Genomic DNA, 27,266 nt, shown 5'->3' on the forward strand with positions numbered 1-27,266 from the left:
GCGGCCGGCTGCCACGTGGCGCCCCGCGAGTGGCTGGGGGCGGCGGCGGGTGCGATCCGGACGTTGTCCGGCCTGGCGCGGACACGTCCGGCGGCGGCGGGAGAGAATTTTAGGGTTTCGGGGAGAGGGAGAGATCCGAAAATGGAGGGGTGTATATATAGGCATAGAGGGAGCTAGGAGAGTCCAAATGAGGTGCGGTTTTCGGCCACGCGATCGTGATCGCACGCTCTAGGACATGGAGCAGAGTTTGGTGGGTTTTGGGCCAAAATGGAGGGGTGTTGGGCTGCAACACACACGAGGCCTTTTCGGTCCCTCGGTTAACCGTTGGAGTATCAAACGAAGTCCAAATGATACGAAACTTGACAGGCGGTCTACCGGTAGTAAACCAAGGCCGCTTGGCAAGTCTCGGTCCAATGCGGAAATGTTTAATCCCCAAACACGAAAGAAAGCTAGAAATGACCACCGGAGAAGGACGAAGCGCCGAAATGCAAAACGGACAACGGGGAAAAAGCTCGGATGCATGAGATGAACATGTATGCAAATGCAATGCACATGATGACATGATATGAGATGCATGAAAAAGAAAACAACACACGGAGACAAATACCCGAACCCGAGAAATAAATATAACTTAACGCCGGAAACAACAAGAGTTGGAGTACAAATAGGGAAAGTTACATCCGGGGTGTTACACTGCAATTCCAAATTTTTCCACCTGAAAGCTACTGCTCGACGGAGGAAAAACTTCATCCCCTCGCTGATCATTGACGAGACAGCTTTGGCAGATCAGCAGGCCAAGATGACAGCCATTCACAACCAGTTTGAAGCGCTGATTGGCACCTATCGAGCCCGCCCCCAAACTCTGAATCTCGGAGCCATCCCGTTCCCGCCGATCGACTTGGGACACCTAGAAGATCCATTCACAGAAGAGGAGGTCAAGGCCGCACTGTTTGATATCCACCCGGAGAAAGCACCAGGACCTGACGGCTTCTCGGGGCTTTTCTTCAGAGCATGTTGGGATGTGATCAGGGGTGACTTAATGCGCGCGGTTTGGAAATTCCAGTCTGGCAATACACAAAATCTGCACCTCCTCAACTCCGCATTCATGATTCTCATCCCCAAACATGGAGGGGCAAACCACCCTAGCAAGTTCAGACCGATCAGCCTCATACACAGCTTTGCCAAGCTCATGACAAAAATCCTAGCAAGACGTCTCCAACCTTTTATGCCGGATCTGATCCTTCCATGCCAAAATGCTTTCATAAAGAGGCACAGCACACATGACAACTTTGTCTATGTTCAGAGCCTGACCAGAGCACTCAAACTCAAAAGCACGCCTACCTTCCTGCTCAAGTTGGATATTTCAAAAGCGTTCGACTCCACCTCTTGGGAGTTCCTGATGCAACTGCTTGAACACAGGGGTTTTGGGACAAAGTGGAGAAGTTGGATTGCGGCGCTTCTCCTTACTTGCTCAACCAAAGTTCTTGTCAATGGCGAGGCCTCTCCCAGGATCGACCACAGGAGGGGTTTTCGACAGGGAGACCCTATCTCGCCTCTCCTTTTTGTCCTGATCATGGACTACCTCACGCGAATCATGGACAAGGCAAGTTCGGATGGCATCCTAACCCCCTTCGAGAACCATAACATGAGGCACATGACCTCAATCTACGCGGATGATGTGATCATTTTCTCCAAGCCTATGACTGAAGACGCGACGGTGATCAACTCCATCCTTCACCTTTTTGGAGATGCGACTGGTCTGCACACCAATATGAGCAAAAGCGGTTTCATGCCGATCTGCTGCCAGCACCAGGACCTCTCGGGCTTGCAACAGATCCTAGGTTGCTCACAAGGCTCATTCCCCTGCACTTACCTTGGCATGCCTTTGTCAGACAAGAAGCTGCGAAGGGTGGACTTACAGCCGGCGGTCGATCGCCTTGCTGGCAAGTGCTCCGGTTGGAAGATCGATTTGATTAACCTGATTGGGAGAGTTGTTCTTGTTCGGGTTGTGCTATCTGCGATGCCAACCTTTCAGATGATTGCAATCCCGCAAGCGAAGTGGCTAAACCAGAAGATTGACAAGATTCGCCGACCTTTACTCTGGGCTGGCAAGAGCGTGGCTTCAGGCGGAAAATGTTTGGTAAATTGGAATTCCGTCTGCTGACCGACCACTTTTGGAGGGCTGGGTATATCGAATCTCGAGTACCATGGTGCCGCGCTGCGCACGCGTTGGCTATGGCAACAGGCCAAGCTCCCGGACAAGCCATGGACAGGGCTGCCTTTCCCCTCTGATAAGCTTGCCCACAGCATCTTCATTGCGAGCACCGTGATCACAATTGGATCCGGTGCCTCCGTCTCCTTCTGGCACTCTCACTGGTGGCAGGGTACACCGCTACGAGACACCTTCCCCCAGCTGTACGCGCATAGCAGAGGACACAATCTGTCACTAAGGATGGCGCTTGCGGATCACAAGTGAATTTCATGCATCAAAACAAATCCAACTTTCCAAGTGTTGGCGGACTATCTAAGCGTCTGGCATATCATGGCACAAGTCAATCTCTCCCCAACTCAGCCCGACGACATCCGCTGGAAGTGGACGACTGATGGTGAATACTCGGCCCGGACGGCCTACCACATGCTATTTCAAGGGAGAATCCGGACCAACTACAACATGCTAATCTGGTCATCACGGACGCCTCCAAAGTGCCAAATGCACGCATGGCTGGCAATCCAAGGGCGATGCAACACTGCTGACCAGCTCGCAAAGAACTGGCCTCACACCCCAACATGCACGTTGTGCCAGATGCACCCTGAGACTGCCCTGCACCTCTTTGCTCGATGCCAATTCACCCGATCGCTTTGAATGCTGATCTCACAGAAGCTACAAGTACAAATCCGCCTGCCAAGCGCGGACGAGCCTTCACTTGAAGATTGGTGGTTTAGCTCTGTCCACAGCCTATCCAAAGAGGAAAGACTAAAAATCAAAGGTCTCGTCATCTACACCTGGTGGCACGTTTGGAAGGAGAGAAACGCTAGGATCTTCGAGCAACGTGCTTCGGCGATCACTGAGGTCTGCTCACTGATCAACGAGGAGCTCCAACTATGGCGCACGGCAGGCCTCGTCGGAGCGATGTGGATGCCGCCAGACTAGCTGCGACACCACCATACTCTAGCTGACCCTAGGCTGTACACACCTAACTACTAGCGGGCTCTAACCTTGTAACCTTGTAACCTGGCCGTCTTGGCCTTTCTCTCTTATTGCAATGAAATCAGCACTAAGGCTGCTTTTCGTCAAAAAAATAACGCCTCAAGGGATGGCGAGCGCCGTGAGCCATCCATCATTGTCGTGAGCTTCAACCCTGGCCGTTTGTTCTCTGAAGAAGGATAACACTTGATCTAAAGACGAGGCAGTCTCCGCTCGCAAAAGAAAAAGGCGATGCAGTCTGACACGGCCCAGTTAGCCCACACCCGTGAAGCTGAGCTAGCCCTAAGAAAAAACCTTAGCCCTAGACTTGTGGGTTTGTGTTACATCCGCCCTAAAAGTTGTATGTTTGTGCAATTTCCTCTTAGCAACATGTAGTCAAACAAGGTCACATAGATATGTATTTCATATATACATCTATTGTAGAGTTTTGCCGTATTTGTGGATACTTCAAGTGCATGGGGGTTAGTATTGGCATGATAGGTTTTGACAGTGTCCAAGTAGAAGCACGTCTATGGCCCTGTTTGGATCCTAGAGTTAGTGTTAGTTTGAGTTGTTTTGGGCTCAAATAGCTCAAAAGGATCCAAATAGGTGGGGTAGTTTCAGTTAGAATGTGCTTGAACGGGCACAATGATGGGACACATGTGAATGTTGTGGTGGATAAGAGTAAGAGGGCTCCATACTTGAATAGGCACAATGAGACCAGTCAGAATGTGCTTGTTGTTTGTGATTTCGACATGAGATTTACATTTGTGATGTTGAGATGGCCTGGTTCAACACATGAAATGAGAGTTTTCAAAGATGCCATAACTACTCATCATCACAAATTTCCACATCCACCACCAGGTTTGCTACTTGAACTGTCTTGAACATTTTTTATCCAATTACACTTGTTCATCTAAGTCTCATTGTGTGCCTTTCACAATATGTAGGGAAGTATTATGTGGTTGATGCGGGGCACCCAAACCGGCCGGGCTACCTTTCACCATACAGATGTACAAGGTACCATGTGCAACAATGGCAAAACGGCCCGCCGCCACAAGGTATGAAAGAAACCTTCAACCATGCACATGTCAAAGTTAGGAATGTCGTTGAGCGATCCTTTGGAGTGTTGAAGATGAAATTTAGGATTCTATTGAACATGCCAAAATTTCCGGAGGACAAGCAAAGTAGAATTATTGTTGCTTGTATGGCTCTTCATAATTTCATTCGGGAGAGCAGAATTGCGGATAGGGAATTTGATGCCTGTGATGCGGATAGGGAATTTGATGCCTGTGATGCGGATGCAAATTATAACCCAATGCCTAGTTCTTCTGCATTCGCATGGCCAGAAGACGAACCTCTTGTTGAAGATATCAACATGAATGCCTTCCATAATGAGTTAGCTCATGTCAACAAAATAAAATTTATCATGTTTTGGACTCTTGATTTGTAAAGATCATTTGTTTATGTCAATTGTGAGCGGGAGGAGGCCACATAAGAGCCGGCCGCACCAAATCCGGCAGGAAAGAGGGTCTAAAGAAGCCAAATGATTAAGATGGTGTATTTATTGTCAATCTAACCCTGCCATCTAAACACCTCTTTGGTTAGAGTTAGTTCAGGGTTAGAATCTAACTCTAATAACTTCTAACTGAGTTAGAGTATCCAAACAGGGCCTATACCGGGAATCCGTTTTTTTAGGAATCCATAGATCGATCAGAACAGTTTGGGTAGAGACGATCGACCGAGACCGATAAGGACACCTATTTGGGACCGGTTCGTAGTTGCATATATCGTGTGCTGGTCGTGCCGTATAGATACATACTGGATCAAACCGACATACAAACCAACACCGGAAAAACAGAGTAAAATGAAGCCTCGATAGTCGATCGGGATCATCGATCGCTGATGGATCTAGTGAATTAGCAATTAAACCAGGCCAGCCGGCCGGTGACGGGATCAATGGCGACAACGACGGTGATGCACGGGGCGGCGCTGGTCCGTGGCACGCACCTGATGCGCATCCACGGTTACAGCAGGCGGGAGGCCATCAGGTCCGCCGACTTCGAGGCCGGCGGCCACATCTGGGCTCTCTCCTGTGGCTTCGACGACAAGCAACTTGTGTCCGTCTCCCTCGAGCTACTCCACACCGACGCCACCATAGACGTCATCGCCGTGGCCACCCTCAGGATCCAAAACCCGGCGGACCAATGGAGGATCGCCCAGTCATGGAGCGGCGACGCCATCGTCTTCCTCGCTTGGCCCTCTCTATCGTCCATGGCTACTTGCAGATGCTGGGAGCTACCTCTCCCTGACATGTTCCGTGGCCAGGAGCATCTCTCCGTTGATGGCGAGGACGGTAGTCTCTACGTCTATTGTGAGGTGGAAGTCCTATAGGAGGACACCGACATACCGGCAGATGCAGACCAAACCTTCTGGTGATCGCACCTGAACACGTCACCATATAACCTCGACGCCGGGGTGATGCACCGTAGCTCATGTCGAAGGAGACCCACCAGAAGCGTGGTATGCAAGACAATCCGGCGGACGCTTTTGTAGACCCGAAATCCCACACGCCCGGAAGGGACCCCGTCAGGACGCGTGGCGGCTATGGGCTGCCCTAGGTCGACCTAATCGCCCTTAGGGCCCCGAGGTTCGTCACCCTACAATGAAGAAGAACGAACGAAGATTGAGGAAGGAGAAGAACAATGGAGAAGATAAAAGTAAAGGTAAAAGATGATAGATTGATTTGTCGATTGTGTGTTGTTCAATCGACCGTCACCCCTTACATATATATGAGGCAGCTAGACTTCTCGTACAAGAAAAGGACTCAAATCGTGTCCAAATCATCAAAAGTTATCCTAACTCGGACTACGTGGGCCGGAACTTCCGGTCTGGCCCGGAACTTCCGGGCTCAAATTATATCAAATAACCCTCTTGCACTGAATCTGCAGGTCGCATACGACTTCGGATCACGATGGTCCCAAAAGCAAAATTGTAGATCTTGCAATGGAGAAAAACTCGTCAGTTCATCAATTTTTCATCCAAGGTCATCTTGAGGTTGAATTCGGGCCCGCAAATCTGCAAGTAATGTTAAAACTCCAGTTTTCGGGGCGCACCGCGTGGAAACTTTCGGTTTATCCCGGAACCTCCCCGGAAGTTGCCCGGAACTTCTGGGACAGACTTTTGCAGCACACTGTTTTACCTGTAACTTTTGCATACGAACTCCGATTTACACGTTTTTATATCCAAATCGACCGTTTCGACAAGACAAAGACAACTCGTGTAGAAAGTTTTCTCATATGAGACCATCTTGGGGGCGTAATCAGCCGAATAGTGTTCTGGATATTAAATCTCAGTACTTCGAACATATTTTCGGCCTTAGAGATGAGACCGGATAGCTATGGCCAAAATATCAAAGTTTCTCCTTTTGATGATACAGAACTTTCTCACTTTGAGCACTTTTCCATTTGAGGCCTTCTTAATTATATTTTCGACCATGCCAAAATTTGGTGTCAACACATGCCCCCCAGTTTTCGGCAAAACTTGCGTGCCGAAAAATAACTTGCACAATGCTCTTTCTAAGGATGATGTCAACACTCCATCGACCATTTGTACGTGCTTAGGACGATAAGTATATATGGGCCATTTAGATTAGCAACAAAAGTGAAGCTAATCAAACGTATGATGATTTGGTAATACCCTTTCATGATGTAAGAAATTATATTGCATCCATGAATTAAAATAAGCCCATTGCGGGTAACCAATCATACCTAATGACGAATTCCATGGCATAGGCATCAATGACATAGTTGAAGAAAATGGATAATGTGTGGACCGAAGATTTTGAGACCTTTGGCTTGGTCCTTCATAGTTTTCACTCTTTTCCTTCATAGTTTCAACATTTGCCGCACTTCTTGTAATGTAAGTTTGCACATAATTCTTATTTTGAGTACCTCCTTTGGGAACCCATGCCATGTTTCTCTTTTCAAGTTCTCGTGCACTAAGCTTTTGCAATTTCTTCTTTTGCCAATACGATAAGCCGAGTGGGCACCCCGACTGCGATTTTGTTTGAAGTAATGGCAACTCTTGTTTTACCTTGTGCACTCTCAATTTCTTCCCTTCAGATTTGGCACTTGATTGCCTTGCCTCATTGCCTTTTGTAGCCAATGTCAACACTTTATTTGGCTCTTTTTCATCTGAGATCATATGCCCTTGTATATTGAGATCCGGACCGATCCCTTATGATTGAAACGGTCTTTGACATGTGATTGTTCAAATGTTGATCTTTTTGGAGCTGCATAATGTTTGTGAGATGGTCTAAAATAAGATGAAGAATACGCCCTTGTATCATACCTGTCCCACGATAGATATGAATTTACATGATGATAGGAAGGTATCCATGGCATTGACATTGGCGGCACAAAATAAGGATATGAACAAGTTGCATTAAAATTCTCTTCCTGCCAATATCGATCCTTGGATTTACGCCTATGGGGTGATCTTGATGCCTTTGCATTAGTTGGCCGATAAGCACTATTCTCCTCACTTATCTTCTGATATTTTCAATAGTTGCGTGAAAGTGACATTCGGCTTTTTAACTTTGTGCGTAAGTTGGCCTTTGTTTCCTTCGGTTGTGCTTGCACCGATCTTTGAATTTTCTTGTTACCCCCCAGCCCTCGGCGTCTCCACTGTAGCTTCCATGGAATTCTCGCTGTCAACATTCTAGGAACGGGGTCCCCAGACTTGCCTGCCTGCGGCCCACGGCATGGCTCTAAGAAGCGGGCCCGTACAGCCCATCTTCTCTAACAAGTATTCAAGACCCTCGCGAGGGGCCAAGCCTCGTGAGGCGGACGACACAAGACCTCCTCAGGAGCGTCCTCACCAGGCTGGCTCGAGAGGGGCGGAGAGTTCAAGGCAAGGCAAACCTCACGAGGTTCCAATGACGTGAGCCATGACGACCAAGGCCAGGCGGGCGCCAGGCGGGCCCAGCGTGCACAATGTCCTTGTTTCCTCTTTGGTGCTAAGGAAGCATGTGCAGGCGCGGAGTACCGAGGCGTCAAACAAAGATTTTCATATCGGTGCAACGAGACCAAGACCAGCAGACGGCAAGACGGAGGTCACCATGGAGCCCAAGGCGGCGTCACCGCCAGAGCCTTTTGCAGGCGAAGACTGCTTTTGTCAGGATAAACTATACTAGCTGTCCCCTTTCGAATTGGCCGTTGTTGGCTCCCTTCCCGCTCAATATTTGGGGAGAGTACTAGGGCCTCTATAAATAGGACCAAGCCACCACCGTAGCTAAGGAGGGGGGATCGATCCAAACAACCACAAGTTCACCAAGCACAAGAACACCTCTCCTCAGGAGGCTGTTCTTCCCCTTGTACTATTCATCCTCAGCCCAAAAGGCAATCCACCACGACCACACTGGAGTAGGGTATTACACCAGAATGGTGGGCCGAACTGGTATAAATCTTGTGTCCTTTGTGTTGTGAGTTCGTCGAGTTAGCCCTTGAGATCTTAGTGAAGCTAGTGTTGGGGAACATAGTAATTTCAAAAAAATTCCTACGCACACGCAGGATCATGGTGATGCATAGCAACGAGAGGGGATAGTGTGTCTACGTACCCTCACAGACCGAAAGCGGAAGCGTTAGCACAACGCGGTTGATGTAGTCGTACGTCTTCACGATCTGACTGATCCAAGTACCGAACGCACGGCACCTCCGAGTTCGGCACACGTTCAACTCAATGACGTCCCACGATCTCCGATCCAGCAAAGCTCCACAGGAGAGTTTTGTCAGCACGACGGCGTGGTGACGGTGATGATGATGCTACTGACGCAGGGCTTCGCCTAAGCACCGTTACGATATGATCGAGGTGGATTATGGTGGAGGGGGGCACCGCACACGGCTAAGGGATCAATGATCAATTCTGTCTATGAGGTGCCCCCGTATATAAAGGAGCAAGGGGCAGGAGGCGGCCGGCCAGGGAGAGGCGCGCCAAGGGGGAGTCTGATACGTCTATAACGTATCTATAATTTTTGATTGCTCCATGCTATATTATCTACTGTTTTAGACATTATTGGGCTTTATTTTACACTTTTATATTATTTTTGGGACTAACCTATTAACCGGAGGCCCAACCCAGAATTGCTGTTTTTTTCCTGTTTTAGGGTTTCGAAGAAAAGGAATATCAAATGGAGTCCAAACGGAATGAAACCTTCGGAAACGTGATTTACTTATCAGATAAGATCCAGGAGACTTGGACCCTCTGTCAAGAAAGCCACGAGGTGGTCACGAGGGTAGGGGGCGCCCCCCTAGGGCGCGCCCTCCTGCCTCGTGGGCCCCTCGAAGCTCCACCGACGTACTTCTTCCTCCTATATATATCCACGTACCCCCAAATGATCGGGGACGGAGCCAAAAACCTAATTCCACCGCCGCAACTTTCTGTATCCACGAGATCGCATCTTGGGGCCTGTTCCGGAGCTCCGCCGGAGGGGGCATTGATCATAGAGGGCTTCTACATGATCATCCAAGCCCCTTCAATGAAGTGCGAGTAGTTTACTTCAGACCTACGGGTCCATAGCTAGTAGCTAGATGGCTTCTTCTCTCTCTTTGGATCTCAATACAATGTTCTCCCCCTCTCTTGTGGAGATCTATTTGATGTAATCTTCTTTTTGCGGTGTGTTTGTTGAGACCGATGAATTGTGGGTTTATGATCCAGTCTATCTATGAATAATATTTGAATCTTCTCTGAATTCTTTTATGTATGATTGGTTATCTTTGCAAGTCTCTTCGAATTATTAGTTTGGTTTGGCCTACTAGATTGGTTGTTCTTGCCATGGGAGAAGTGCTTAGCTTTGGGTTCAATCTTGCGGTGTCCTTTCCGAGTGACAGAAGGGGCAGCAAGGCACGTATTGTATTATTGCCATTGAGGATAACAAGATGTTTTTTTATCATATTGCATGAAATTATCCCTCTACATCATGTCATCTTGCTTAAGGCGTTACTCTGTTTTTAACTTAATACTCTAGATGCATGCTGGATAGCGGTCGATGAGTGGAGTAATAGTAGTAGATGCAGAATCGTTTCGGTCTACTTGTCTCGGACGTGATGCCTATATACATGATCATACCTAGATATTCTCATAACTATGCTCAATTCTATCAATTGCTCAACAGTAATTTGTTCACCCACCATAGAATACTTATGCTCTTGAGAGAAGCCACTAGTGAAACCTATGGCCCCTGGGTCTCTTTCTCATCATATCAATCTTCATTACTTTATTATTGTTTTGCTTTTACTTTATTTACTTTGCATCTGTACCAAAAATACCAAAAATATTATTTATCATCTCTATCAGATCTCACTTTCGTAAGTGACCATGAAGGGATTGACAACCCCTAAGAGCGTTGGTTGCGTTGAGCTATTGTTTTTGTGTAGGTATGAGGGACTTTAGCGTAGCCTCCTACTGGATTGATACCTTGGTTCTCAAAAACTGAGGGAAATACTTACGCTACTTTGCTGCATCATCCCTTCCTCTTCGGGAAATCCAACGCAGTGCTCAAGAGGTAGCAAGAAGAATTTCTGGCGCCGTTGCCTGGGAGTCTGCGCAAAAGTCAACATACCAAGTACCCATCACAATCCCTATCTCTCGCATTACATTATTTGCCATTTGCCTCTCGTTTTCCTCTCCCCCCAATTCACCCTTGCCATTTTATTCGCCCTCTCTCTCTATCCTCCCTCTCTATTTGCCTCTTTTGCCCGTTTGCTCTTTGTTTGCTCGTGTGTTGGTTTGCTTGCTTGTCATTATGGCTAGTTCTTTACCTTCTGCCTCTATGTCTGAAATTGGGGATACTATTGTCGATAATAATTTTGATGCTCCTACTAAAGAACCCACTATCTCACATATAAAAAGATTTTGTGTTGGTAGCGGTAATATTATTGGTAAGGGAGTTGTTCAAGATTTCTTTACTTGTGCCGGTGCTTTACCTTCTATGGGTAGTTCTATTCTTCATAGAACTAGTAGTCTTGCGGACGCTATTGCCATGCTTGTAGTTGAACTTGAGCACTTGCATCCTTCTATACAAAGGATTTTCCTAGAATTTTCTAATATTGAGCATTCTTCTATTAAGCGTGCCATTACTATATTTTTGGCTCATGAGTTTTGATTCATAATTAAAGAGGCCAAAGAAATCTTTGCGCATTATAGGGTGGATGCTTGCCGTCATCCCATAGAGACTATCCTCTTTGATCAAGAAGAAATAATGCGTTTTCAATCTCTAGACTATGTTGCTTTCAATGAAAATCTTAGAAAAAGGGTTCCTACCAATGTTTTAGTTGATAGAATTTATGAACTTAATGATGATTTAGCTATTCGAGATAATGAATTGGGATATTCTCTTGAATATAGGCTCACAAAGTTATGTCAAAAGAATGCTTATAATGATGAATTGGTTGTGCAATATGAAGGACCAAAGGAGGAACCTATACCTCCCAAGGTTGATCTTGGAGACTTTTGTCCCAACAAATTTAGCCCTTTTGATTACTTTTGCTTGCCTCAAAGAAAACTTCCTACTGAACGTAGAGAATATGAAATGAGTTTTAACAATCTATCTTATTATTATGGCAATACCTAGATCTATTCTTCCTTGTTATGCCTAGCTAGGGGCGTTAAACGATAGCGCTTGTTGGGAGGCAATCCAATTTTATTTTTATTCTTTGCTTTTTTCTCCTGTTTAGTAATAAATAAATTATTTAGCCTATGTTTTGGTTGTGTTTTTTGTGTTTAGTTAGTGTTTGTGCCAAGTAGAACCGTTGGGAAGACTTGGGGAAAGTCTTGTTGAACTTGCTGTAAAAAACAGAAACTTTAGCGCTCACGAGAACTGCTGTAATTTTTATTTGGAAAGTTCTATTTAGTTAATTCTTTTTGAAGATGATTAATAGATAAATTCCTCACGTCCAGAAATTTATTTTAGAATTTTTGGGGTTCCAGATCTTGTGCTAGCTACATATTACTACAGACTGTTGTGTTTTTCACAGATTCTGTTTTTTGTGTGTTGTTTTCTTATTTTGATGAATCTATGGCTAGTAAAATAGTTTATAATCCATAGGGAAGTTGGAATACAGTAGGTTTAACACAAATATAAATAAATAATGAGTTCATTACAGTACCTTGAAGTGGTCTTTTGTTTTCTTTCGCTAACAGAGCTCACGAGATTTTCTATTTTAAGTTTTGTGTTGTGAAGTTTTCAAGTTTTGGGTAAAGATTTGATGGATTATGGAACAAGAAGTGGCAAGAACCTAAGCTTGGGGATGCCCATGGAACCCCCAAGATAATCTAAGAACACCTAAAAGCCAAAGCTTGGGGATGCCCCGGAAGGCATCCCCTCTTTCGTCTACTTCTATCGGTAACTTTACTTGGAGCTATATTTTTATTCACCACATGATATGTGTTTTGCTTGGAGCGTCTTTTATGATTTGCGTCATTGCTTATTAATTTACACAATAATCCTTGCTGTACACACATTTTTAGAGAGCCATACATGATTTGGAATTTGATAGAATACTCTATGTGCTTCACTTATATCTTTTTAGCTTTATAGTTTTGCTCTAGTGCTTCACTTATATCTTTTAGAGCACGGTGGTGGATTTGTTTTATAGAAACTATTGATCTCTCATGCTTCACTTAGATTATTTTGAGAGTCTTAATAGCATGGTAATTTGCTTAAAATCCTAATATGCTTGGTATGCAAAATTAATAATAAAACTTTCTTATGAGTGTGTTGAATACTAAGAAAAGTTTTATGCTTGATGATTGTTTTGAGATATGGAGGTAATAATATCAAAGTCATGCTAGTTGAGTAGTTGTGAAATTTAGAAATACTTGTGTTGAGGTTTGCAAGTCCCGTAGCATGCACGTATGGTAAACGTATGCAACAAATTTGAAACATGAGGTGTTATTTGATTGTCTTCCTTATGAGTGGCGGTCGGGGACGAGCGATGGTCTTTTCCTACCAATCTATCCCCCTAGGAGCATGCGCGTAGTGCCGAGGTTTTGATGACTTGTAGATTTTTGCAATAAGTATGTGAGTTCTTTATGACTAATGTTGAGTCCATGGATTATACGCACACTCACCCTTCCATCCTTGCTAGCCTCTTCGGTACCGTGCATTGCCCTTTCTCACATTGAGAGTTGGCGCAAACTTCGCCGGTGCATCCAAACCCCGTGATATGATACGCTCTTTCACACATGAACCTCCTTATATATCTTCCTCAAAACAGCCACCATACCTACCTATTATGGCATTTCCATAGCCATTCTGAGATATATTGCCATGCAACTTTCCATCATTCCGTTCATCATGACACATTCATCATTGTCATATTGCTTAGCATGATCATGTAGTTGACATAGTATTTGTGGCAAAGCCACCGTTCATAATTACTTCATACATGTCACTCTTGGTTCATTGCATATCCCGGTACACCGCCGGAGACATTCACATAGAATCATCTTTGTTCTAGTATCGAGTTGTAATCATTGCGTTGTAAATAAATAGAAGTGTGATGATCATCATTATTAGAGCATTGTCCCAAGTGAGGAATAAATAATAAAAAAAGGCCATAAAAAAAGAGAAGGCCAAAAAAAAAGAGAAAGGCCATAAAAAAAGAGAAGGCCAAAAAAATGAGAGAAAAAGAGAGAAGGGACAATGTTACTATCCTTTTACCACACTTGTGCTTCAAAGTAGCACCACGATCTTCGTAGTAGAGAGTATCTCATGTTATCACTTTCATATACTAGTGGAAAATTTTCATTATAGAACTTGGCTTGTATATTCCAACAATGGGCCTCCTCAAGTGCCCTAGGTCCTCGTGAGGAAGCAAGTTGGATGCACACCCACTAGTTTCTTTTGTTGAGCTTTCATACATTTATAGCTCTAGTGCATCTATTGCATGGAAATCCCTACTCCTTGCATTAACATCAATCGGTGGGAATCTCCATAGCCCATTGATTAGCCTCGTTGATGTGAGACTTTCTCCTTTTTTGTATTCTCCACATAACCCCCTCATTATATTCTATTCCACCCATAGTGCTATGTCAATGGCTCGCGCTCATATATTGCGTGAAAGTTTATAGGTTTGAGATTACTAAAGTATGAAACAATTGCTTGGCTTGTCATCGGGGTTGTGCATGATGATAGCATTCTTGTGTGACGAAAATGAAACATGACTAAACCATATGATTTTGTAGGGATGAACTTTCTTTGGCCATGTTATTTTGAGAAGACATAATTGCTTAGTTAGTATGCTTGAAGTATTATCATTTTTATGTCAATATGAACTTTTGTCTTGAATCTTTCGGATCTGAATATTCATAACACAATTAAGAAGAATTAGAATAAAATTATGCCAAGTAGCACTCCACATCAAAAATTCTGTTTTTATCATTTACCTACTCGAGGACGAGCAAGAATTAAGCTTGGGGATGCTTGATACGTCTCCAACGTATCTATAATTTTTGATTGCTCCATGCTATATTATCTACTGTTTTAGACATTATTGGGCTTTATTTTCCACTTTTATATTATTTTTGGGACTAACCTATTAACCGGAGGCCCAGCTCAGAATTGCTGTTTTTTGCCTGTTTTAGGGTTTCGAAGAAAAGGAATATCAAACGGAGTCCAAACGGAATGAAACCTTCAGAAACGTGATTTACTCATCAGATAAGATCTAGGAGACTTGGACCCTCCGTCAAGAAAGCCACGAGGTGGTCACGAGGGTAGGGGCACCCCCCTAGGGCGCACCCCCTGCCTCGTGGGCCCCTCGAAGCTTCACCGACGTACTTCTTCCTCCTATATATATCCACGTACCCCCAAACGATCGGGGACGGAGCCAAAAACCTAATTCCACCACCACAACTTTCTGTATCCACGAGATCCCATCTTGGGGCCTGTTCCGGAGCTCCGCCGGAGGGGGCATCGATCACGGAGGGCTTCTACATCATCATCCAAGCCCCTCCAATGAAGTGTGATTAGTTTACTTCTGACCTACGGGTCCATAGCTAGTAGCTACATGGCTTCTTCTCTCTTTTTCGATCTCAATACAATGTTCTCCCCCTCTCTTTTGGAGATCTATTCGATGTAATCTTATTTTTGCGGTGTGTTTGTTGAGACCGATGAATTGTGAGTTTATGATCCAGTCTATCTATGAATAATATTTGAATCTTCTCTGAATTCTTTTATGTATGATTGGTTATCTTTGCAAGTCTCTTTGAAGTATCAGTTTGGTTTGGCCTACTAGATTGTTTTTTCTTGCCATGGGAGAAGTGCTTAGCTTTAGGTTCAATCTTGCGGTGTCCTTTCCCAGTGACAGAAGGGGTAGCAAGGCACATATTGTATTGTTGCCATCGAGGATAACAAGATGGGGTTTTTATCATATTGCATGAAATTATCCCTCTACATCATGTCATCTTGCTTAAGGCGTAACTCTGTTTTTAACTTAATACTCTAGATGCATGCTGGATAGCGGTCGATGAGTGGAGTAATACCAGTAGATGCAGAATCGTTTCGGTCTACTTGTCTCGGACGTGATGCCTATATACATGATCATACCTAGATATTCTCATAACTATGCTCAATTTGTCAATTTCTCAACAGTAATTTGTTCACCCACCGTAGAATACTTATGCTCTTGAGAGAAGCCACTAGTGAAACCTATGCCCCCCGGGTCTCTTTCTCATCATATCAATCTCCATTACTTTATTATTGCTTTGCTTTTACTTTATTTACTTTGCATCTCTATACCAGAAATACCAAAAATATTATTTATCATCTCTATCAGATCTCACTTTCGTAAGTGACCGTGAGGGGATTGACAACCCCTAAGCACGTTGGTTGCGTTGAGCTATTGTTTTTGTGTAGGTACGAGGGACTTGAGCGTAGCCTCCTACTAGATTGATACCTTGGTTCTCAAAAATGGAGGGATATACTTACGCTACTTTACTACATCATCCCTTCCTCTTCGGGGAAATCCAATGCAGTGCTAAGAGGTAGCAGACTCCTACTCCCACTAGGAGTAGGACTCCTCCTATTCCTAGTAGGAGTAGGAGAGGGGGAAGGAAAGGGAGAGGAGGAGAAGGAAAGAGGGGGCCGGCCCCCTTGCCCTAAACCAATTCGATTTTGGGCCTTGGGGGGCGCGCCCCACACTCCCCTTGCTTCCCTCTATTTCCACTAAGGACCATGTAGGCCCATTAAGCCCCCCCAGGGGGGGGGGGTTCTGGTAACCCCCGGTACTCCGATATATGTCCGAAACCTTCCGGAACCTTTCCGGTGTCCGAACATAGTCATCCAATATATCGATCTTTACGTATCGACCATTTTGAGACTCCTCGTCACGTCTGTGATCACATCCAGGACTCTGAACTTCCTTAGGTACATCAAAACACAAAACTCATAATATCGATCGTCACCGAACTTTAAGCGTGCGGACCCTAGGGGTTCGAGAACTATGTAGACATGACCGAGACACGTCTCCGGTCAATAACCAATAGCGGAACCTGGATGCTCATATTGGCTCCCAGATATTCTACGAAGATCTTTATCGGTCAAACCTCATAACAAAATACGTTGTTCCCTTTGTCATCGGTATGTTGCTTGCCCGAGATTCGATTGTTGGTATATCAATAACTAGTTCAATCTCGTTACCGGCAAGTCTCTTTACTCGTTCCGTAATACATCATCCCGCAACTAACTCATTAGTTACAATGCTTGCAAGGCTTATAGTGATGTGCATTACCGAGTGGGCCCAGAGATACCTCTCCGACAATCGGAGTGACAAATCCTAATCTCGAAATATGCCAACTCAACAAGTACCTTCGGAGACACCTGTAGAGCACCTTTATAATCACCCGGTTACGTTGTGACGTTTGGTAGCACGCAAAGTGTTCCTCCGATAAACAGGAGTTGCATAATCTCATAGTCATAGGAACATGTATAAGTCATGAAGAATGCAATAGCAACATACTAAATGATCAAGTGCTAAGCTAACGGAATGGGTCAAGTCAATCACATCATCCTCCTAATGATGTGACCCCGTTAATAAAATGACAACTCATGTCTATGGCTAGGAAACATAACCATCTTTGATAAATAAGCTAGTCAAGTAGAGGCATACTAGTGACACTCTGTTTGTCTATGTATTCACACATGTATCATGTTTCCGGTTAATACAATTCTAGCATGAATAATAAACATTTATCATGATATAAGGAAATAAATAATAACTTTATTATTGCCTCTAGGGTATATTTCCTTCAGTCTCTGACTTGCACTAGAGTCAATAATCTAGATTACACAGTAATGATTCTAACACCCATGGAGCCTTGGTGCTGATCATGTTTTGCTCGTGGAAGAGGCTTAGTCAACGGGTCTGCAACATTCAGATCCGTATGTATCTTGCAAATCTCTATGTCTCCCACCTGGACTTGATCCCTGATGGAGTTGAAGCATCTCTTGATGTGCTTGGTTCTCTTGTGAAATCTGGATTCCTTTGCCAAGGCAATTGGACTAGTATTGTCACAAAAGATTTTCATTGGACCCGATGCACTAGGTAGGACACCTAGATCAGATATGAACTCCTTCATCCAGACTCCTTCATTCGCTGCTTCCGAAGTAGCAATGTACTCCGCTTCACATGTAGATCCCGCCACGACGCTTTGTTTAGAATTGCTCTAACTGACAGCTCCACCTTTCAATAGAAACATGTATCCGGTTTGCAATTTAGAATTGTCTGGATCAGTGTCAAAGCTTGCATCAACGTAACCATTTACGATGAGCTCTTTGTCACCTCCATAAACGAGAAACATATCCTTAGTCCTTTTCAGGTATTTCAGGATGTTCTTGACCGCTGTCAAGTGATCCACTCCTGGATTACTTTGGTACCTCCCTGCTAAACTAATAGCAATGCACACATCAGGTCTGGTACACATCATTGCATACATGATAGAGCCTATGGCCGAAGCATAGGGAACATCTTTCATTTCTCTCTATCTTCTGCAGTGGTCGGGCATTGAGTCTTACTCAACTTCACACCTTGTAACACAGGAAGGAACCTTTTCTTTGCTTGATCCATTTTGAACTTCTTCAAAACTTTGTCAAGGTATGTGCTTTGTGAAAGTCCAATTAAGTGTCTTGATCTATCTCTATAGTGAAGGAAATATGCCCTAGAGGCAATAATAAAGTTATTATTTATTTCCTTATATCATGATAAATGTTTATTATTCATGCTAGAATTGTATTAACCGGAAACATAATACATGTGTGAATACATAGACAAACAATATGTCACTAGTATGCCTCTACTTGACTAGCTCGTTGAATCAAAGATGGTTAAGTTTCCTAGCCATAGACATGAGTTGTCATTTGATTAACGGGGTCACATCATTAGAGAATAATGTGATTGACTTGACCCATTTCGTTAGCATAGCACTTGATCGCTTAGTTTGTTGCTATTGCTTTCTTCATGACTTATACATGTTCCTATGACTATGAGATTATGCAACTCCCGTTTACCGGAGAAACACTTTGTGTGCTACCAAACATCACAACGTAACTGGGTGATTATAAAGGTGCTCTACAAGTGTCTCCGAAGGTACTTGTTGGGTTGGTGTATTTTGAGATTAGGATTTGTCACTCCGATTGTCGGAGAGGTATCTCTGGGCCCACTCAGTAATGCACATCATTATAAGCCTTGCAAGCATTGTAACTAATGAGTTAGTTACGGGATGATGTGTTACGGAACGAGTAAAGAGACTTGTCGGTAACGAGATTGAACTAGGTATTGAGATACCGACAATCGAATCTCGGGCAAGTAAGATACCGATGACAAAGGGAACAACGTATGTTGTTATGAGGTTTGACCGATAAAGATCTTCGTAGAATATGTAGGAGCCAATATGAGCATCCAGGTTCTGCCATTGGTTATTGACAGGAGACGTGTCTCGGTCATATCTACATAGTTCTCGAACCCGTGGGGTCCGCACGCTTAAAGTTCGATGACGGTTATATTATGAGTTTATGTGTTTTGATGTACCGAAGGATTTCGGAGTCCTGGATGAGATCGGGGACATGACAAGGAGTCTCAAAATGGTCGAGACGTAAAGATCGATATATTGGACGACTATATTTGGACATCGGAAAGGTTCCGAGTGATTCGGGTATTTTCGGGAGTACCGGGGAGTTACGGGAATTCGTATTGGGCCTTAATGGGCCATACGGGAAAGGAGAGAAAGGCCTCAAAGGGTGGCCGCACCCCTCCCCATGGGCTGGTCCGAATTGGACTAGGGAGGGGGGGCGCCCCCTTCCTTCCTTCTCCTTTTCCCTTCCCTTTCCTTCCCTCCTACTCCTACTACTTGGAAGGGCTGCTAGTTTTACTAGGAAAGGAGGAATCCTACTCCCGGTGGGAGTAGGACTCCCCTAGGGCGCGCCATAGAGAGGGCCGGCCCTCCCCCTCCTCCACTCCTTTATATACGGGGGCAGGGGCACCCCAAAGACACAACAATTGATCTCTTGATCTCTTAGCCGTGTGCGGTGCCCCTCTCCACCATAATCCACCTCGGTCATATTGTAGCGGTGCTTAGGCGAAGCCCTGCATCGGTAGAACATCATCATCGTCACCACGCCGTCGTGCTGACGGAACTCTCCCTCAAAGCTCGACTGGATCGGAGTTCGAGGGACGTCATCGAGTTGAACGTGTGCAGTACTCGGAGGTGCCGTGCGTTCGGTACTTGATCGGTCGGATCATGAAGACGTACGGCTACATCAACCGCGTTGTGCTAACGCTTCCGCTTTCGGTCTACGAGGGTACGTGGACAACACTCTCCCCTCTCGTTGCTATGCATCACCATGATCTCGCGTGTGCGTAGGATTTTTTTTGAAATTACTACGTTCCCCAACAGTGGCATCCGAGCCAGGTTATATGCGTAGATGTCATATGCACGAGTAGAACACAAGTGAGTTGTGGGCGATATAAGTCATACTGCTTACCAGCATGTCATACTTTGGTTCGGCAGTATTGTTGGATGAAGCGGCCCAGACCGACATTACGCGTACGCTTACGCGAGACTGGTTCTACTGACGTGCTTTGCACACAAGTGGCTAGCGGGTGTCAGTTTCTCCAACTTTAGTTGAACCGAGTGTGGCTACGCCCGGTCCTTGCAAAGTTTAAAACAACACCAACTTGACAAACTATTGTTGTGGTTTTTGATGCGTAGGTAAGAACGGTTCTTGCTCAGCCCGTAGCAGCCACGTAAAACTTGCAACAACAAAGTAGAGGAGGTCTAACTTGTTTTTGCAGGGCATGTTGTGATGTGATATGGTCAAGACATGACGAGACATAAGTTGTTGTATAATATGATCATGTTTTTTTGAAGTTATCAGCAACTGGCAGAAGCCTTATGGTTGTCTCTTTATTGCATAAGATGCAAGCGCCAAATAATTGCTTTACTTTGTCACTATGCGATAGCAATAGTTGCAAGAGCAATAGTTGGCAAGACGACCATGTGACAACACATTGATATAGATCAAGATGATGGAGATCATGGTGTCATACCGGTAACGATGGAGATCATGACGATGCTTTGGAGATAGAGATCAAAGGCACAATATGATGATGGCCATATCATGTCACATATTTTGATTGCATGTGATGTTTATCTTTTATACATCTTACTTTTCTTAGTTATGACGGTAGCATTATAAGATGATCTCTCACTAAATTTCAAGATAAAAGTGTTCTCCCTGAGTATGCACCGTTGCCAAAGTTCGTCGTGCCCAGACACCACGTGATGATCGGGTGTGATAAGCTCTACGTCCATCTTCAACGGGTGCAAGCTAGTTTTGCACACACATAAATACTCGGGTTAAACTTGACGAGCCTAGCATATGCAGATATGGCCTCGGAACACTGGAGACCGAAAGGTCGAGCGTGAATCATATAGTAGATATGATCAACATAATGATGTTCACCATTGAAAACTACTCCATTTCACGTGATGATCGGTTATGGTTTAGTTGATATGGATCACGTGATCACTTAGATGATTAGAGGGATGTCTATCTAAGTGGGACTTCTTAAAGTAATATGATTAATTGAACTTAAATTTATCATGAACTTAGTCCTGGTAGTATTAGCATATCTATGTTGTAGATCAATAGCTCGCGTTTAGCTCCCCTATTTTTTTTTGATATGTTCCTAGAGAAAACTAAGTTGAAAGATGTTAGTAGCAATGATGCGGATTGGATCCGTGATCTGAGGTTTATCCTCATTGCTGCACAGAAGAATTATGTCCTTGATGCACTGCTAGGTGACAAACCTATTGCAGGAGCAGATGCAGATGTTATGAGCGTTTGGCTAGCTCAATATGATGACTACTTGATAGTTTAGTGCACCATGCTTAAACGTCTTAGAATCGAGACTTCAAAGACATTTTGAACGTCATGGACCATATGAGATGTTCCAGCAGTTGAAGTTAATATTTCAAGTAAATACCTGAGTTGAGAGATATGAGGTCTCCAACAAGTTCTATAGCTAAAAGATGGAGGAGAATAGCTCAAGCAGTGAGCATGTGCTCAGATTGTCTGGGTACTACAATCGCTTGAATCAAGTGGGAGTTAATCTTCCAGATAAAATAGTGATTGACAGAATTCTCTAGTCACAATCACCAAGTTAGTAGAACTTCGTGATGAACTATAATATGCAAGGGATAACGGAAATGATTCCCAAGCTCTTCGTGATGCTGAAATCAATGAAGGTAGAAATCAAGAAAAATATCAAGTGTTGATGGTAGACAAGACCACTAGTTTCAAGAAAAGGGCAAAGGGAAGAAGGGGAACTTCAAGAAGAACGGCAAGCAAGTTGCTGCTCAAGTGCAGAAGCCCAAGTCTGGTCCTAAGCCTGAGACTAAGTGCTTCTACTGCAAAGGGACTGGTCATTGGAAGCGGAACTACCCCAAGTAATTGGCGGATAAGAAGGATGGCAAAGTGAACATAGGTATATTTGATATACATGTTATTGATGTGTACTTTACTAATGTTTATAGCAACCCCTTAGTATTTGATACTAGTTCAGTTGCTAAGAATAGTAACTCGAAACGGGAGTTGCAAAATGAACAGAGACTAGTTAAGGGTGAAGTGACGATGTGTATTGGAAATGGTTCCAAGATTGATATGATCATCATCGCACACTCCCTATACTTTCAGGATTAGTGTTAAATCTAAAATAAATGTTATTTAGTGTTTGCATTGAGCATGAATATGATTGGATCATGTTTATTGCAATACAGTTATTCATGCAAGTTAGAAAATAATTGTTGTTCTGTTTACATGAATAAAACCTTCTATGGTCATACACCCAATGAAAATGGTTTGTTGGATCTCGATCATGGTGATACACATTTTTATAATATTGAAGCCAAAAGATGCAAAGTTAATAATGATAGTGCAACTTATTTGTGGCACTGGCGTTTAAGTCATTTTGGTTTAAAGCGCATGAAGAAAATTCATGCTGATGGGCTTTTGGAATCACTTGATTATGAATCAGTTGATGCTTGCGAACCATGCCTCATGGGCAAGATGACTAAGACTCCGTTCTCTGGAACAATGGAGCGAGCAACAGATTTGTTAGAAATCATACATACTGATGTATGTGGTCCGATGAATATTGAGGCTCGTGGCAGGTATCATTATTTTCTGATCTTGAGAGATGATTTGAGTAGATATGAGTATATCTACTTAATGAAACACAAGTCTAAAACATTTGAAAAGTTCAAAGAATTTCAGAGTGAAGTGTAGAATTATCATAACAAAAATAAAAGTTTCTATGATATGATCGCAGAAGTAAAATATTTGATTTACGAGTTTGGCCTTCAGTTAAAACAATGTGAAATATTTTCACTACTCACGCCACCTAGAACACCACAGTGTAATGGTGTGTCCGAACATCGTAACCGTACTTTATTAGATATGGTGCAATCTATGATGTCTCTTACCGATTTACCACTATCGTTTTGGGGTTATGCATTAGAGACAGCTACATTCACATTAAATAGGGCACCATCTAAATCCATTGAGAGACACCGTATGAACTATGGTTTGGCAAGAAACCTAAGCTGTCGTTTCTTAAAGTTTGAGGTTGCAATGCTTATGTGAAAAAGTTTCAACCTGATAAGCTCAAACCCAAATCGGAGAAGTGCGTCTTCATAGGATACCCAAAAGAAAATGTTGGGTACACCTTCTATCACAGATCCAAAGGCAAGATATTCGTTGCTGAGAGTGGATCCTTTCTAGAGGAGTTTCTCTCGAAAGAAGTGAGTGGGAGGAAAGTAGAACTTGATGAGGTAACTGTACCTGCTCCCTTATTGGAAAGTAGTTCATCACAGAAATATGTTCTTGTGACTACTACACCAATTAGTGAGGAAGCTACTGATGATGATCATGTAACTTCAGATAAAGTTGCTACCGAACCTCGTAGGTAAACCAGAGTGAGATCCGCACCAGAGTGGTACGGTAATCCTGTTCTGGAGGTCATGTTACTTGAGCATGACGAGCCTACGAACTATGAGGAAGCAATGATGAGCCCAGATTCCGCGAAATGGCTTGAGGCCATGAAATCTGAGATGAGATCCATGTATGAGAACAAAGTATGGACTTTGATTGACTTGCCCATTGATCGGCGAGCCATTGAGATTAAATGGATCTTCAAGAGGAAGACGGACGCTGATAGTAGTGTTACTATCTACAAAGCTAGAATTGTCGCAAAAAGGTTTTCGACAAGTTCAAGGTGTTGACTACGATGAGAGTTTCTCACTCGTATCTATGCTTAAGTCTGTCCGAATCATGTTAGCAATTGCCGCATTTTATGAAATCTGGCAAATGGATAAACAAAACTGCATTCCTTAATGGATTTATTAAAGAAGAGTTGTATATGATGCAACCAGAAGGTTTTGTCAATCCTAAAGGTGCTAACAAAATATGCAAGCTCCAGCGATCCATCTATGGACTGGTGCAAGCATCTCGGAGTTGGAATATACGCTTTGATAAGTTGATCAAAGCATATAGTTTTATACAGACTTGCGGTGAAGCCTGTATTTACAAGAAAGTGAGTGGGAGCACTACAACATTTCTGATAAGTATATGTGAACGACATATTGTTGATCGGAGATAATGTAGAATTATTCTGCAAAGCATAAAGGAATGTTTGAAAGGAGTTTTTCAAAGAAAGACCTCGGTGAAGCTGCTTACATATTGAGCATCAAGATCTATAGAGATAGATCAAGACGCTTGATAAGTTTTTCAATGAGTACATACCTTGACAAGATTTTGAAGTAGTTCAAAATGGAACAGTCAAAGAAGGAGTTCTTGCCTGTGTTACAAGCGCTGAAGTTGAGTAAGACTCAAAACCCGACCACGGCAGAAGATAGAGAGAGAATGAAAGTCATTCCCTATGCCTCAGCCATAGGTTCTATAAAATATGCCATGCTGTGTACCAGATCTATTGTATACCATACACTGTTTTTGGCAAGGGAGTACAATAGTGATCTAGGAGTAGATCACTGGACATTGGTCAAAATTATCCTTAGTGGAATAAGGATATGTTTCTCGATTATGGAGGTGACAAAAAGGTTCGTCGTAAAGGGTTACGTCGATGCAAATTTTGACACTGATCCAAATGACTCTAAATCTCAATCTAGATACATATTGAAAGTGGGAGCAATTAGCTAGAGTAGCTCCATGCAGAGCATTGTTGACATAGAAATTTGCAAAATACTTACGGATCTTAATGTGGCAGACCCGTTGACTAAACTTCTCTCACAAGCAAAACATGATCACACCTTAGTACTCTTTGCGTGTTAATCACATAACGATGTGAACTAGATTATTGACTCTAGTAAACCTTTGGGTGTTGGTCACATGAGGATGTGAACTATGGGTGTTAATCACATGGTAATGTGAACTATTGATGTTAAATCACATGGCGATGTGAACTAGATTATTGACTCTAGTGCAAGTGGGAGACTGAAGGAAATATGCCCTAGAGGCAATAATAAAGTTATTATTTATTTCCTTATATCATGATAAATGTTTATTATTCATGCTAGAATTGTATTAACCGGAAACATAATACATGTGTGAATACATAGACAAATAGTATGTCAATAGTATGCCTCTACTTGACTAGCTTGTTGAATCAAAGATGGTTAAGTTTCCTAGCCATAGACATGAGTTGTCATTTGATTAACGGGGTCACATCATTAGAGAATGATGCGATTGACTTGACCCATTTCGTTAGCATAGCAGTTGATCGCTTAGTTTGTTGCTATTGCTTTCTTCATGACTTATACATGTTCCTATGACTATGAGATTATGCAACCCCCGTTTACCGGAGGAACACTTTGTGTGCTACCAAACGTCACAACATAACTGGGTGATTATAAAGGTGCTCTACAGGTGTCTCCGAAGGTACTTGTTGGGTTGGCGTATTTCGAGATTAGGATTTGTCACTCCGATTGTCAGAGAGGTATCTCTGGGCCCACTCGGTAATGCACATCACTATAAGCCTTGCAAGCATTGCAACTAATGAGTTAGTTGTGGGATGATGTGTTACGGAACGAGTAAAGAGACTTGTCGGTAACGAGATTGAACTAGGTATTGAGACACCGACGATCGAATCTCGGGCAAGTAACATACCGATGACAAAGGAAACAACGTATGTTGTTATGCGGTTTGACAGATAAAGATCTTCGTAGAATATGTAGGAGCCAATATGAGCATCCAGGTTCCTCTATTGGTTATTGACAGGAGACGTGTCTCGGTGATGTCTACATAGTTCTCGAACCCGTAGGGTCCGCATGCTTAAAGTTTAATGACGGTTATATTATGAGTTTATGTGTTTTGATGTACCGAAGGAGTTCGGAGTCCCGGATGAGATCGGGGGCATGATAAGGAGTCTCAAAATGGTCGAGACGTAAAGATCGATATATTGGACGACTATATTCAGACATCGGAAAGGTTCCGAGTGATTCGGGTATTTTCGAGAGTACCGGGGAGTTACGGGAATTCGTATTGGGCCTTAATGGGCCATACGGGAAAGGAGAGAAAGGCCTCAAAGGGTGGCCGCACCCCTCCCCATGGGCAGGTCCTAATTGGACTAGGGAGGGGGGCGCCCCCTTCCTTCCTTCTCCTTTTCCCTTCCCTTTCCTTCCCTCCTACTCCTACTACTTGGAAGGGCTGCTAGTTCTACTAGGAAAGGAGGAATCCTACTCCCGGTGGGAGTAGGACTCCCCTAGGGCGCGCCATAGAGAGGGCCGGCCCTCCCCCTCCTCCACTCCTTTATATACAGGGGCAGGGGGCCCCCCAAAGACAAAACAATTGATCCCTTGATCTCTTAGCCGTGTGCGGTGCCCCTCTCCACCATAATCCACCTCGGTCATATCGTAGCGGTGCTTAGGCGAAGCCCTGTGTCGGTAGAACATCTTCATCGTCACCACGCCATCGTGCTGACGGAACTCTCCCTCAAAGCTCGGCTGGATAGGAGTTCGAGGGACGTCATCGAGTTGAACGTGTGCAGGACTCGGAGGTGCCGTGCGTTCGGTACTTGATCGGTAGGATCGTGAAGACGTACGACTACATCAACCGCGTTGTGCTAACGCTTCCGCTTTCGGTCTACGAGGGTACGTGGACAACACTCTCCCCTCTCGTTGCTATGCATCACCATGATCTTGCGTGTGCGCAGGATTTTTTTTGAAATTACTATGTTCCCCAACATATAGATCTTGATGCCCAATATGTAAGCAGCTTCACCGAGGTTTTCATTGAAAAACTCTTATTCAAGTATCCTTTTATGCTATCCAGAAATTCTATATCATTTCCAATCTACAATATGTCATCCACATATAATATTAGAAATGCTACAGAGCTCCCACTCACTTTCTTGTAAATACAGGCTTCTCCAAAAGTCTGTATAAAACCATATGCTTTGATCACACTATCAAAACGTTTATTCCAAATCTGAGACGCTTGCACCAGTCCATA

At 43.8% G+C, this 27,266-nt stretch overlaps 1 pseudogene; it reads left to right on the forward strand.

Moving 5' to 3' along the window:
* Positions 1 to 5,458: 5,458 nt before the first annotated feature.
* LOC123191867 (BTB/POZ and MATH domain-containing protein 1-like) overlaps positions 5,459 to 27,266 on the forward strand; it is a 62,368-nt pseudogene continuing 40,560 nt past the window's right edge.

This window comes from Triticum aestivum, chromosome 2A, assembly GCF_018294505.1.
Source record: "Triticum aestivum cultivar Chinese Spring chromosome 2A, IWGSC CS RefSeq v2.1, whole genome shotgun sequence".
In the NCBI taxonomy this organism is placed as follows: Eukaryota; Viridiplantae; Streptophyta; class Magnoliopsida; order Poales; family Poaceae; genus Triticum; species Triticum aestivum.